General features: G+C 38.1%; 1 long non-coding RNA gene across 1 annotated transcript; it reads right to left on the reverse strand.

The window, feature by feature from the left end:
- Nucleotides 1–6,628: 6,628 nt before the first annotated feature.
- Nucleotides 6,629–9,059, reverse strand: LOC309494410. Its single transcript, XR_014204318.1, has 2 exons — nucleotides 7,706–9,059; nucleotides 6,629–7,617 (listed from the first exon to the last, which is right to left on the reverse strand). It is a non-coding gene; the product is annotated as an uncharacterized lncRNA (long non-coding RNA).
- Nucleotides 9,060–12,343: the final 3,284 nt, after the last annotated feature.

Here is a 12,343-nt window from a genome sequence, read left to right on the forward strand (position 1 = left end):
ACAAAATTAATCACTATAATAAATGTAAAAAGTATAATAACCTAAAATAACATGAATGTCATGTGTCAGCCAGCCTTATATTAATGCTAATGCATGGTCACGTTAGCCCTTCACACAAACTTAATCACACACACATGGCATGAGGCTTTGCCATGTCAGACACAAAATGGGGTCAGCGAACGCTCTCCTCCTCACTTTAGCAGAGACCACGTCTAGACCAGAGTCTGAATAAGAGGACACTGATCATCTCCTAAACTACATTCAGATGGGAAGTGACCCAATCTGGTAATAAAAGAATTCGGAGAATCTCCTACACTGACACCACTTTCATTTTCTGCTGTCAGTGAAAAGTTAATATGATATCCCACAGTTTATTCTTCAAATATCAAAATCGAATCCGTCGGGGTCAGTTCAAGGATGCCTTTGTTTCAGTTTTTAAGCCATAATATAAAGTCTTCATTTGTGTTTTCACTCTCGTGGCCTTATTTCTATAAGTTTCGTTACGCAACCACTTTTATTGAAGATTTACAGACACTGTCCTTAATTCTACAATAATATCTTTGTCCCTCCATGTTTCAAGCTGTTTTCAATTACATTATTAATATAATTTTATATTATTAATAAAATGTACAAAAATAAAATAACTGGATAGAGAAGTGACTTATGATCATTTTAATGGTTATTCAAAATAATTAATACAATAAATTAGCTAATTACTAATATATATATAATTTTTATCTTTTTATCAGATTCTTTTCAAATGCTACAGTTAAAAAGTATTTGATCTGTATTTGTGGCAATCTAAAATGATCAGATCTCATGTTATTTCTTTCTGTTAATTAAAATTCAGTAGAGCTTTATTTTCTCTCTTTCAATCAGGATAAACATTCACAAAACAGCTGTTAGACTGGACATCTGTCTCAGCAACATTTGTGTGTGTGTCTGTGTTTACCTAGTTATACTTATGGAAAATTAGGTTAATTTATGTAATTAACTGTGAAACTATTATATTCTAAAATATATTTAATGGTTGTTGTTTTTAATTGCGATTATTCACAGAAAAAAATTTGTGATTAATCTAGTTAGTTTTTTTAATCAATTGACAGCACTAATATACATACACACACACACACACACACACACACACACATACATACATGCATGCATATACATTTTTATTCAACTTAGACTGTCTAAATTCACAAGTCAGAGACAACACTTCTATGAGACCTTTGTGAGCATGTGTGTGTGTGTGTGTGTGTGTGTGTGTGTGTTTGGGATTTAAAACTAAGACGCATAGAGCCGAACAGCTGTACTTTTATTCTCACGTGTCAGTCAGTGAGTGGTGACCGTCTGAGCCATGCAGGACATCTCACACGACATGCCTCAGCATTTCAGTATGAGTGTGTGTGTGTGTGTGTGTGTGTGTGTGTGTGTGTGTGTGTGTGTGTTTGTAAGTGTTTGTGTGTGTAGTGGAGAGAATGATTGTGAGCAGTGCAGGGCAAGGAAATGGAATATGTGAAAGAAAGGGATAAAGACAGGAAAACATTCAGCAAAGGTATAAATCTTGTTTTCATTACCGTTTTAATGTAGATTCTTGATAGGCCACAGTTTGGTTCAACTGGTGTTGTGGAGGTGGAGGTGATCCGAGGACACATTTGGGATGCTGGTTGCCTAGTTGTGAGGGAGCTGGGATGATAACGTAGAGTTTCCCCTTGAGAAAAACACTGCATTTAGTCCACTGCAAGTCTCTGTGAATGAAACAGCATCATGTTGATTCTTTCTGCTCCTGACACAACAGCAGAAGCAAGCCCTGGAAATAAAAAACAAAAACGAAAAACATTTAAAACTCATCTTTTTATCACTGATCCAGCTAAACTCCTAAAAATAAAGGTTCTTTATTGGCATCTATGGTTCCATTAAGAATGTAAATGGTTCTTTTACACTGAAAATGTTCTAGTGACTGGTCAAATTTAAATTTTTCAGTTGGTTAAATTGAATTTCTGTGAATTTAATTTGTTCAATTGTGGCAACAGTCTGTTAACATGGGCTCAATCAGAAATAATATGTTGAACCAATGGAAAATATAGTTTACCAAACTGTTGGTCCCATTCAATATTTTAAATTGTAGTAGCAATTTTATTTCTCACTGTCCCAAAAGAAACAATTTATGAAAAATGTAAATACATTCAGCAAAATACAGAACACAGACAACAGGGTTGACATTTTATCACATCACTTTATTAACAAATCAATAGGGGTTATGCGCAACTTACTTCCGGGTTCTACAAAACAGATATAACTACTTCCGGTCGTCAGCTACTGTGGTAAACACAGCGTAGGAATGGCGACCTTTTATAGCCGGTGTTTACAGGAGCTACCCATTCTATCCATTTCAGATGTACATCGTATTGCTAAACGGACTTCCAGAGCCCCGAGTACTCCGTTAGATAAAGGATTTAAGTTTTACACCTCCTCATTTATTCATGATTATGAAGGTATGTAAGTTAGTATGTAGCTTTTGCTAATGGCACCCGATGTAGAGTTAGCTAACTATCAGCAAGTTAGTTTAGACTTGTATGCTATCATAGTAGTTTAACCTTTTATAGGCTATTTGCTTGCAGACGATTAAAACAATCAAATGAAGACTGCATTTTATTTTTTTTATAAAAAAAATTTTTTCTGATACTTAAAGGTATAGCGGAGGATGTTTTACTTCCTGGTGGGTAGTCTAAACTATTGGTCCTCCTAATTGTCAAATATTCTGGTGAATCAATCAAACTTTTCAAAAAGTGGAGAGGGCGGGTCTTATCTAAAATTTGGAAAGATCCTCCGCTATACCTTTAAGCATTCGTGACATTTTAATTAAAACAGAAATAAGATTTGTTTTCTAAAAAAGCGAAAAATAAGTTACCTCAGAGATCACCTACTGCTGCAGATGCGTACGGTAGTGCAAACCGGAAATGCTTATACCCGTTTTCCGGGTTCGAACGTTGGGCGTTCCGCATAACCCCTATTCTAACTCAGAATATTTGGTGAAAATACCTTATTTAAAATAAGGAAAAACACTTAATACATTCAAGAAGTCTTCTGCATAACAGGATGTCTTGATGTGGTGAAGAAAACTTTCAAAAGCGACACTGTAGCCTATAGTTTAAAAACCTGCAAATAAAAAACTTACATTAAAGGGATAGTTCACTTTGAAATTAATTTTTGGTATGTTTTAGCTTACCTCAAAGGCATCCAAGATGTAGGGGTCTTTTTTTTCGGAGTAGTTTCAATTTTGATATTTTTAGGTCAAACCGTTCTTGTCTGTCAGTCATATAATGCAGGTCTATGGTCACTGTCTCAAAACAGCATGCACAAAGTCCAAATTAAACAATTCCCCATCGTCCAAATTAAACAATTCCCCATCGTAAGTACACATTGATGGCTTAAGACACGAAACGAGCGGTTTGTGTGAGAAAACGAACAGTATTTATATAGTTTTTGTCCTCTTGTAAACACACACACCCAAATGATCAGAGGACGCGGGTGCTTCGGTCTGCGCAAGCGCCGGAAAGCGACGGAAAAGGTCAGAGGGCGCGGGAGCTTCGATCTGCGCAAGCGCCGGAAATTATCTCTCGTGAATCCACACTGTCTATTACTATTATTATTATTATTAGGCTAGTAGTAGTAGTAGTATCATTGACTGCACCCTTATGAGTAGTACACATAGTTTCACATTGGTTTGACTAGCAGCTGCTTAGTATAGGCTACACATATCTTCTCTTCTTATAACATATCTTATAACTCTCTCATGTAAAACCATTCTTACCAACTATATGGTGCAGAAATACATTTTATTGCTCATTTCATGTAATGCCAGCTTTACAAATACAAAGGACACATACAAAGACGTTGTTCACATACCTCCGTTGGATGAGAAAACACCATAGGCACAGCTGATGATGTCAGTACTATGCGATCCTCTCCTTGGTTTATAAAATCATCAGGGGAAAAATGATCGCTGCAGACCCTCCTCAACTTTAGTACGTTTATGGGTGTGTTGATATCCAGCCGAAGAGCGATCAACCATAACTTCAAGAGGGAAGGATTATAAATTGGGAATTCGTGAAAACTCACCACTCCCGGATGAGTTTGCGCGAGCATACGAAATTGTTTTCTTTTACGTCGGTTTAAACATCCTGGATAAGCGCAAATTAGAACCATTTCGATTAGCCGTCTTACCTACAATCTCTGTTCTGTGTAAACAATGAGTGACGTACACGCGCGAGAGATTATTTCCGGCGCTTGCGCAGATCGAAGCGCCCGCGCCCTCTGACCTTTTCCGGCGCTTTCCGGCGCTTGCGCAGACCGAAGCACCCGCGTCCTCTGATCATTTGGGTGTGTGTGTTTACAAGAGGACAAAAACTATATAAATACTGTTCGTTTTCTCACACAAACCGCTCGTTTCGTGTCTTAAGCCATCAATGTGTACTTACGACGGGGAATTGTTTAATTTGGACGATGGGGAATTGTTTAATTTGGACTTTGTGCATGCTGTTTTGAGACAGTGACCATAGACCTGCATTATATGACTGACAGACAAGAACGGTTTGACCTAAAAATATCAAAATTGAAACTACTCCGGAAAAAAAGACACCTACATCTTGGATGCCTTTGAGGTAAGCTAAAACATACCAAAAATTAATTTCAAAGTGAACTATCCCTTTAATGACAAAGATCCCCTGCATCACAAGTGACAGGACTTAAGTTATTTATTTAACTATATAGCCTAATGAGGATGAGACTTTTTGTCAGCCGATGAAGAGTTTGCTTTATCGTTTATTTCGTGGTATGTAAAAATATCCAGGTTTTCAGGACTGCTTAAAATTACTGACACGAGCGATAAGGAAAATGAATGGATGAATAAGAAAACCACAAGCTTGACGTACATTAAAAGGAAATAAGGCCCGATAGAGGCCGACGCCAACTGCAATCTAACGGCAGAACTTTCAGCATTCGCATTGCGCACATCTATATCACACAAATCGATCAAACAGTATTTTAGACATATATGATACGAAGAAAAGAAAACTATTGGCTACCATCAGATAATTCTGTGGTGAAAACACGACAAAACCAATGAATGCATGAACTCGCGATTCTACAAAATGCCTTTTAATCCTTATACCGGGGTCCTAAAGCAAAACTTTGCACAATAAGTTCGGTTTTCAGTAGGCCTACTCACCCTAACGTTTTAAAACTTGTGACGATGAATATCTGTATTAGGAATGTTTATTTCGATCTTCAGCTCCGCTCGTTCTCAAGCACGGTTTTTCTCAAGCGCATTTTGCGCATGCGTGTACTGCGTATTAGGTTATGTTCACACAAATAGCAGCCGAGCGCGTCTTTTGTTGCTATAACAACAGCTGCAACAGTAGCCTAGTGCTGTGTGATGCAAAAAATGTCGAGAAAGAGAAAGTTGGCTCTTGCGTTGGCTTTTGAAGTTACCGGGGAGGAGAATGTCGGTTCACAAAGGCATTTGTGGGTGCACGACAGACAGTTGTTCTTGTTGTTATGGAAACGACAGGTCTCGCTACTCGCTTGTCATTGGTCAGCTGTCAAAAAGGCGCTTGACGTAGGGCGTTCTTTTCAGAAAAGTTGAACTTTTTTCAACTTAAAAAGACGCTCTGAGCAACAGAAAAAGACGCCGGCGGTGGCGTCTAAAAAAGCGCTCAGGACTTTTTTGAAAAAACGGTTTACTCCATAGGGTTATAATGTAGAACAGACGCTGGCAGTTTGAAAAAAGACATAGCCTAAGTGTGAACATGTTCACACTTAGCGTCTTTTTTGACAAGAAAAAGTTGACAACGGCGTTTTTTTAGCAAAAAAAAAAACGCTGGCAGCGTTCGGTTACAAATATCAGCCGAGCGCGTCTTTTGTTGCTATAACAACAGCTGCAACAGTAGCCTAGTGCTGTGTGATGCAAAAAATGTCGAGAAAGAGAAAGTTGGCTCTTGCGTTGGCTTTTGAAGTTACCGGGGAGCGGTTCACAAAGACGTTTGTGGGTGCACGACAGACAGTTGTTCTTGTTGTTATGGAAACGACAGGTCTCGCTACTCGCTTGTCATTGGTCAGCTGTCAAAAAGGCGCTTGACGTAGGGCGTTCTTTTCAGAAAAGTTGAACTTTTTTCAACTTAAAAAGACGCTCTGAGCTGCAGAAAAAGACGCCGGTGGTGGCGTCTAAAAAAGCGCTCAGGACTTTTTTGAAAAAACGGTTCACTCCATAGCCCAGCTAACACAGTTACGTTGTGAAGACGTAACCGGACCGGACCATATTCGTCGTAGCGACGTGCCACATAACGTTCCAGTGACGTAACTTTGTGATTCCCATAATCGTCGTGGCGACGTTATAGTGGTACGTCGCAAGAACGTGATGAGTACGTCTTAATAACCAAACTGGCACGTTGCGAGGATGTAACATCAAAGGACCATATTAGTCATTGCGACGTTCCACATAACGTTCCAGCGACGTAACTTTGTGATTCCTGTATTCGTCGTGGCGACGTTATAGTGGTACGTCGCTGGAACGTGGCAGGTACTTCCTAACGACCAAAATACCTCGTCCGCATTTATTTTAAATATACTTCTCACCTTTAGTCCTGGGAATTAAGATGTGCTTGATCCATAACATTGAAATCCACATAGAACTGATAAACTCAAACATTTCATTCTCTGCTGTAAAACCTTATACATTCTAATAGGGAATTGTGTATTGTTTTCTGTTAATACGTTTAGGGATCAATACAGATATGTAATGGAAACCAATACAAACTTGTATTAAATTCTAAATAGAAAATGGCCCAAAACCACACTGCATTAATTTATTAATCAGCATTTATTCAGTGTTTCTTTGTACAAACTAAACCAATAAATTTTTAACATTAACGACTTTTTAACCATGTTAACAAGTAATGAGTACAGAAATGTAACATCAATTAATTAATCAAAAAACATAATCAATGAATAATGTAACCAACTATTAAAATGTTTTATTCTTTTTACTGAAAAAAAAAAGTGTTTGATATTCTTATTGATATACTCTCTATAATTTGGCGGATAAACAATAAAGACCTTAAAAAAAAGAAATGAAAAGATTCAGCATTTTCTTTATTATTAATTTTATTTGCAGAAATAGGTTCAGTTGTTTCCTGTAGTGTCCTATGAGGCTCCTGCTACAAATGTCTGGTGGTGATGTGCTTCATTGCTTCACTACCAGTAGCTAAACCTGAACAATGCGAATATTACCAAAGATCTACAGTCCTTGAGCTTCTCTGAAGCTAACAAATAAAATACAAATATTGCTCATAAAGAGTAAAGATATGTAAAAGGAACAATATAGATTTCTAGCATTTCTCCTGTATTATTTCGCCCACCAAAATATACATAAAGAGTTTTTTGTTCAAGAAAATGAGCATGATGACTGCGTCCCAGCTGTGGAAACCACTCTTTCAGACAGTGTTGAGGAGGCAGAAGGATATGATGGAGAGCTGTGGGAGAAGAGGATGAGTTTCTTTCTTACCCCACCAGTGGAGGGCAGAGGAGAGGAGGATGGTCTCTCTCTATATATTGCTGGAAAATAAAAATAAAATGTACCATACTATTGTAGTCAGGTTTATAGTTTTTTGTTAGAAAGGAATAAGAAAATTGTCTAACTTACGTATTCCTCCTCCTCCTCCTCTTCCTTATCCCGAGCTGCACTGTCACCTCATCGTCCTTCTTAGGCAGCTAAAACAGAGGAGTACTTTATTAATGTTGCTAATATAATGCAGTTTTTCGAAAATACTGTAAAAACAGTAATATTGTGACTATCATTAAAATGTAAAATAGCTGTTTTCTATTTTAATGTATTTTAAAATGTAATTTATTCCTGTGATCAAAGCTGAATTTTCAGCATCATTACTCCAGTCTTCAGTGTCACATGATCCTTCAGAAATCATTCTAATATGATGATTTGATGCTCAAGAAACATTTATGATTATTATCAGTGTTGAAAACAGTTGAGCTGCTGCTTAAGATTTTTGTGTAAACCATGATGCCCTTTTCAGGATTCTTTGATCAATATAAAGTTCAAAGAAAAGTTTGAAAGTTAAATCTTATAACATTATAAAAGTCTTTACTGTCACTTTTGATCAATTTAATCCATTCTTGCTATTATTGTTTTCCAAAATCTTACTGACCCCTAACATTTGAATTGTGTACACAAAAACATGAAGCAGCATAACTGTTTTCAACATATTAGATAATAATCAGAAAAAATTCATTGAGCATCAAATCATCATATTATAATGATTTCTGAAGGATCATGTGACACTGAAGACTGGAGTAATGATGCTAAAAATTCAGCTTTGATCACAGGAATAAATTGCATTTTACAATATATTCACATATGTTATTTTAAATGTTAATATTATTTCACAATATTATTGTTTTACTGTATTTTTAATCAAATAAATGAGTCAGTAATATAGGTAAAAAAATGGTGGGGGAAAATGGATAAGCTTCCTCAGTTCTCCCTGAATTTCCCACTTCTCTGTCAGCAACTTCCTTAAGAAATGTTGAAATCGTAGAGCTTCCCCTCTGTTGTAGAGGGGTTATTTTGTCGCTGCTAAAATAACATAACATGTATCAATATTTCTTTACCGTGAAAGATCAAAACGCATCTAAACTAGTTTCAGACAATTTTAGCTCAGTGTAAGTGACGTCATCGATTAACAGCACAGCTGCTACATTTATGTTATATCAGTTTGTTAAATAAATTAGTCAACTTCCAATCACACATTCAACTGCACATCATAACCTCTTATCTACACAAAGATGTGATTATAAGCCCAAACTTTTGTAAATAAGATTAGGTTAGCCTCTCTTCTGAAAACGGTTGAGATGCTAACGGACTTTTTCGAAGACACTAAACCATTTCTACAAAGTAGCCTAAATATTCAACAGATGTAATAACACGTAAGAAAAGTGTCAGGAACAGTTGTGTATATTATGTGTGTGATTTTAGAGACTAAACTCACCTGAAAGCAGTGAAAACAAAAGCAAGAGAGGGAGCTTTGCTGATATCCGTTTTGTTGCGGCGCCGTTTCCATGGCAACTCTGCGCCGCTCCAGGGTTTGAAAGCTACTCAAATGTTCAGCCCGCACGCTCATAAAACACGTCAGTGACAGTCACGCATTATTTACATAAATAAACATGTAGAATTAACACATTACATAAATACAAATCTCATGAATTTAAAACTCATTTTTAAGTTCTTCAAGTTTGAAGTTCAGTTTGAAGATTTTTTTAATTGTTGCTTTTACGAACACCCAACCTCCTTAATAATAATACAAATAATAATAATAATAATTATATACAAACGTTTATATTTATGACAAGGTTGTGAGGACGTCGTGGTAAAGTTCCATTTTTTTTAGAATCTTGGCTAACGTTCCAGAAACGTTGTGGGCACGTCCTCAAAAGACGTCGCTAGTTTATCCCATAGAGAACGTTGTAAAGACGTGGTCCACTGGTCACCAGATAACTTTCCAGATAATTTCAATTATATAAATAAATGCATTACAAATATTATCCTAGTGATAATATGCCAATTGGATATTATATGGAACATTTACTTAATTCATCAAAGATTTTATTAAGTTATCTGGTGACCAGTGGACCACGTCTCTACAACGTTCTCCATGGGATAAACTAGCGACGTCTTTTGAGGACGTGCCCACAACGTTTCTGGAACGTTAGCCAAGATTCTAAAAAAATGGAACTTTACCACGACGTCCTCACAACGTTGTCATAAAGTAATGTCACGCTGACCAAATGACGACTAACTGACGACGTCGTCACAACGTACTGTGTTAGCTGGGAGGGTTATAATGTAGAACAGACGCTGGCAGTTTGTGTGAATATCTATATGATTACGGAGCCCGGGAAGTCACCTGTTGGACAGAAAAAAGCAATCCGTCCGCTCAGTTTATAAACCGTACTCAGGAATTCTCAAACTGTTCCCTCGGTTTAACAAATCGTGCCCACGGATTAATAAACCGTACCCACGAGTTTCTAATCCGCGCTCTCAGATTTGTAAACCGTGCCTTCAGTTTTTGCAATCTGTAACATTACCCACAAATTCATAAAACGTGATCACGCTTTCGCAATCCGTTCCCACGGGTTTGTAAACTGTACTCACGGATTTGTGGCTCGCCCTCATTTTAGAAGAACACCAGGAGGTAGCCTACGTTAACGAATCTTCTTGTATATTGTTTTATAATTGTGTATTTAGTAGAATACATCAAATTGTTGTGTCAAAATACATCAAAAGTGATTCTCAATTGTAGCGGGTATGGGGTGGAATATACGACATACCTCAGTCACCTGACAACACTCCCGTTTTCCCCTAGCCTGGCAAGCCAGACCTACATACTGTACAAATACATTTTGCTGCCGCTAGGGTGCGTCTAGATTTCTAGGCTAGTTTTCCCCAGAGTCTCCCGTATTTCACACCCATCTCCCGCCCCCCTCCCGTTTTGTTATTTCTCCCGTGAAAGTCCCGTAATTTGTATGGCCCAAACGTATGAATAATCACATCAATATATTATTCCAAGGTTGTCCAGTTGCCAGATCTTGTATGAAACCCATCCTACTCGCACAATCAACACATCATACACATTTCAACCCATTTGTGAGCTCAACCTGGCAACCTACAACCCAGTTGTGCCGTCGATATCTGCGCAGGTAGTAGACACGGGAAGTTGAATAAGCATTAGGCCTACTGGTAAATGGGAAAAGACTCAGTGGCAGTGCTCGAAGTGGGGCGGTACTTCTTCTGCATTTTACACTTACGCCGCCTTCACACTGGCAGTTGAAATCAGCTCCGATACGGCTCCGAAACGACTGGAAGTCATTCATTTCCAATGGAGATTCGAAGACCGCACGCGAATGGGTCCGAACCGGGTCCGAACGAGTGTGGTGCGAAAAAAATCACGTCAGTTGGTCATCCGGATGCGTTCAAAAAATTGAACTCTTGCGAAAGGACGGTTCCTATCCGACAATTCCAGCAGAAGTTAGCGTTGCTATGGTACTGATAAACAAACCTGAATTCTTAAAGGGTTAGTTCACCCAAAAATGAAAATTATGTCATTAATGACTCACCCTCATGTCGTTCCAAGCCCGTAAGACCTCCATTCATCTTCGGAACACAGTTTAAGATATTTTAGATTTAGTCCGAGAGCTTTCTGTCCCTCCATTGAAAATGTATGTACGTTATTCTGTCCCTGTCCAGAAAGGTAATAAAGACATAATCAAAGTATAGTCCATGTGACTACAGTGGCTCAATCTTAAGTTTATCAAGCGACGAGAATACTTTTTGTGCGCAAAAAGTAAACAAAAATAACGACTTTATTCCACTATTCATTTCCTTCTCTCTGGGCCTCGAGTGAGTTCACGTAGTGTAATAGCGTAGCGCGTCTGTGTTGTACGTCACACGTAGGCTCACTATTGGCCGACGCTGGTCATGTGTGTGATGCGTGTGAAGCACAACACAGAAGCGCTACGCTATTACACTACGTGAACTCACTCAAGGCCCAGAGAGAAGGAAATGAATAGTGGAATAAAGTCTTTATTTTTGTTTACTTTTTGCGTCATTAATGACATAATTTTCATTTTTGGGTGAACTAACCCTTTAACTTCTAATAAAATAAATAATGATTTTCTAACGATAAGTTGTCATGTCGTTTTTTTATTTTCATGATTTTCTAACGTTATTAGGGCAGTTAATACAATTATATTGTACATTCTGACACTGACAAAATCAACCGTTCTAATCTCGCTGCCATTTTTGTTCTACTCGCTTCCGACGCTTTTCAGTGGTGTAGTACGACGTCCGCTGTCCGCGTATTACGGAGCTGATTTCAACTGCCAGTGTGAAAGGCGGCGTTAAGCGTACCTACACTTTTTCTTGCGTACCGCTACTTCTCGCATGTAGCCGGTACTCTACCACTGACAGAAAAAGCGTCAGTGTCACGCCCGTTTCACATAGGGGGTGAATTGCCCTAATGTGGGACACTGCCTAATGTGGGACACCTACTATAGGCCGTCTGCCATTTTAGTCGATAAAGTTTTAAATATGGATATTTTTCTTACACGAACGCATTGCTTTGCTTCAGTGCCGTGTGGATTACTTTTATCATGGATGGATGCGCTTTTATGGACTTCAAAACATAAACGGCCATTCACTGCCATTATAAAGCTTGGAAGAGCCAGGACATTTTTTAACTCCGATTGTATTCGACTGAAAGAAGAATGT

This window comes from Leuciscus leuciscus (genome assembly GCF_965113295.1).
Source record: "Leuciscus leuciscus genome assembly, chromosome: 3".
Classification (NCBI taxonomy): Eukaryota; Metazoa; Chordata; class Actinopteri; order Cypriniformes; family Leuciscidae; genus Leuciscus; species Leuciscus leuciscus.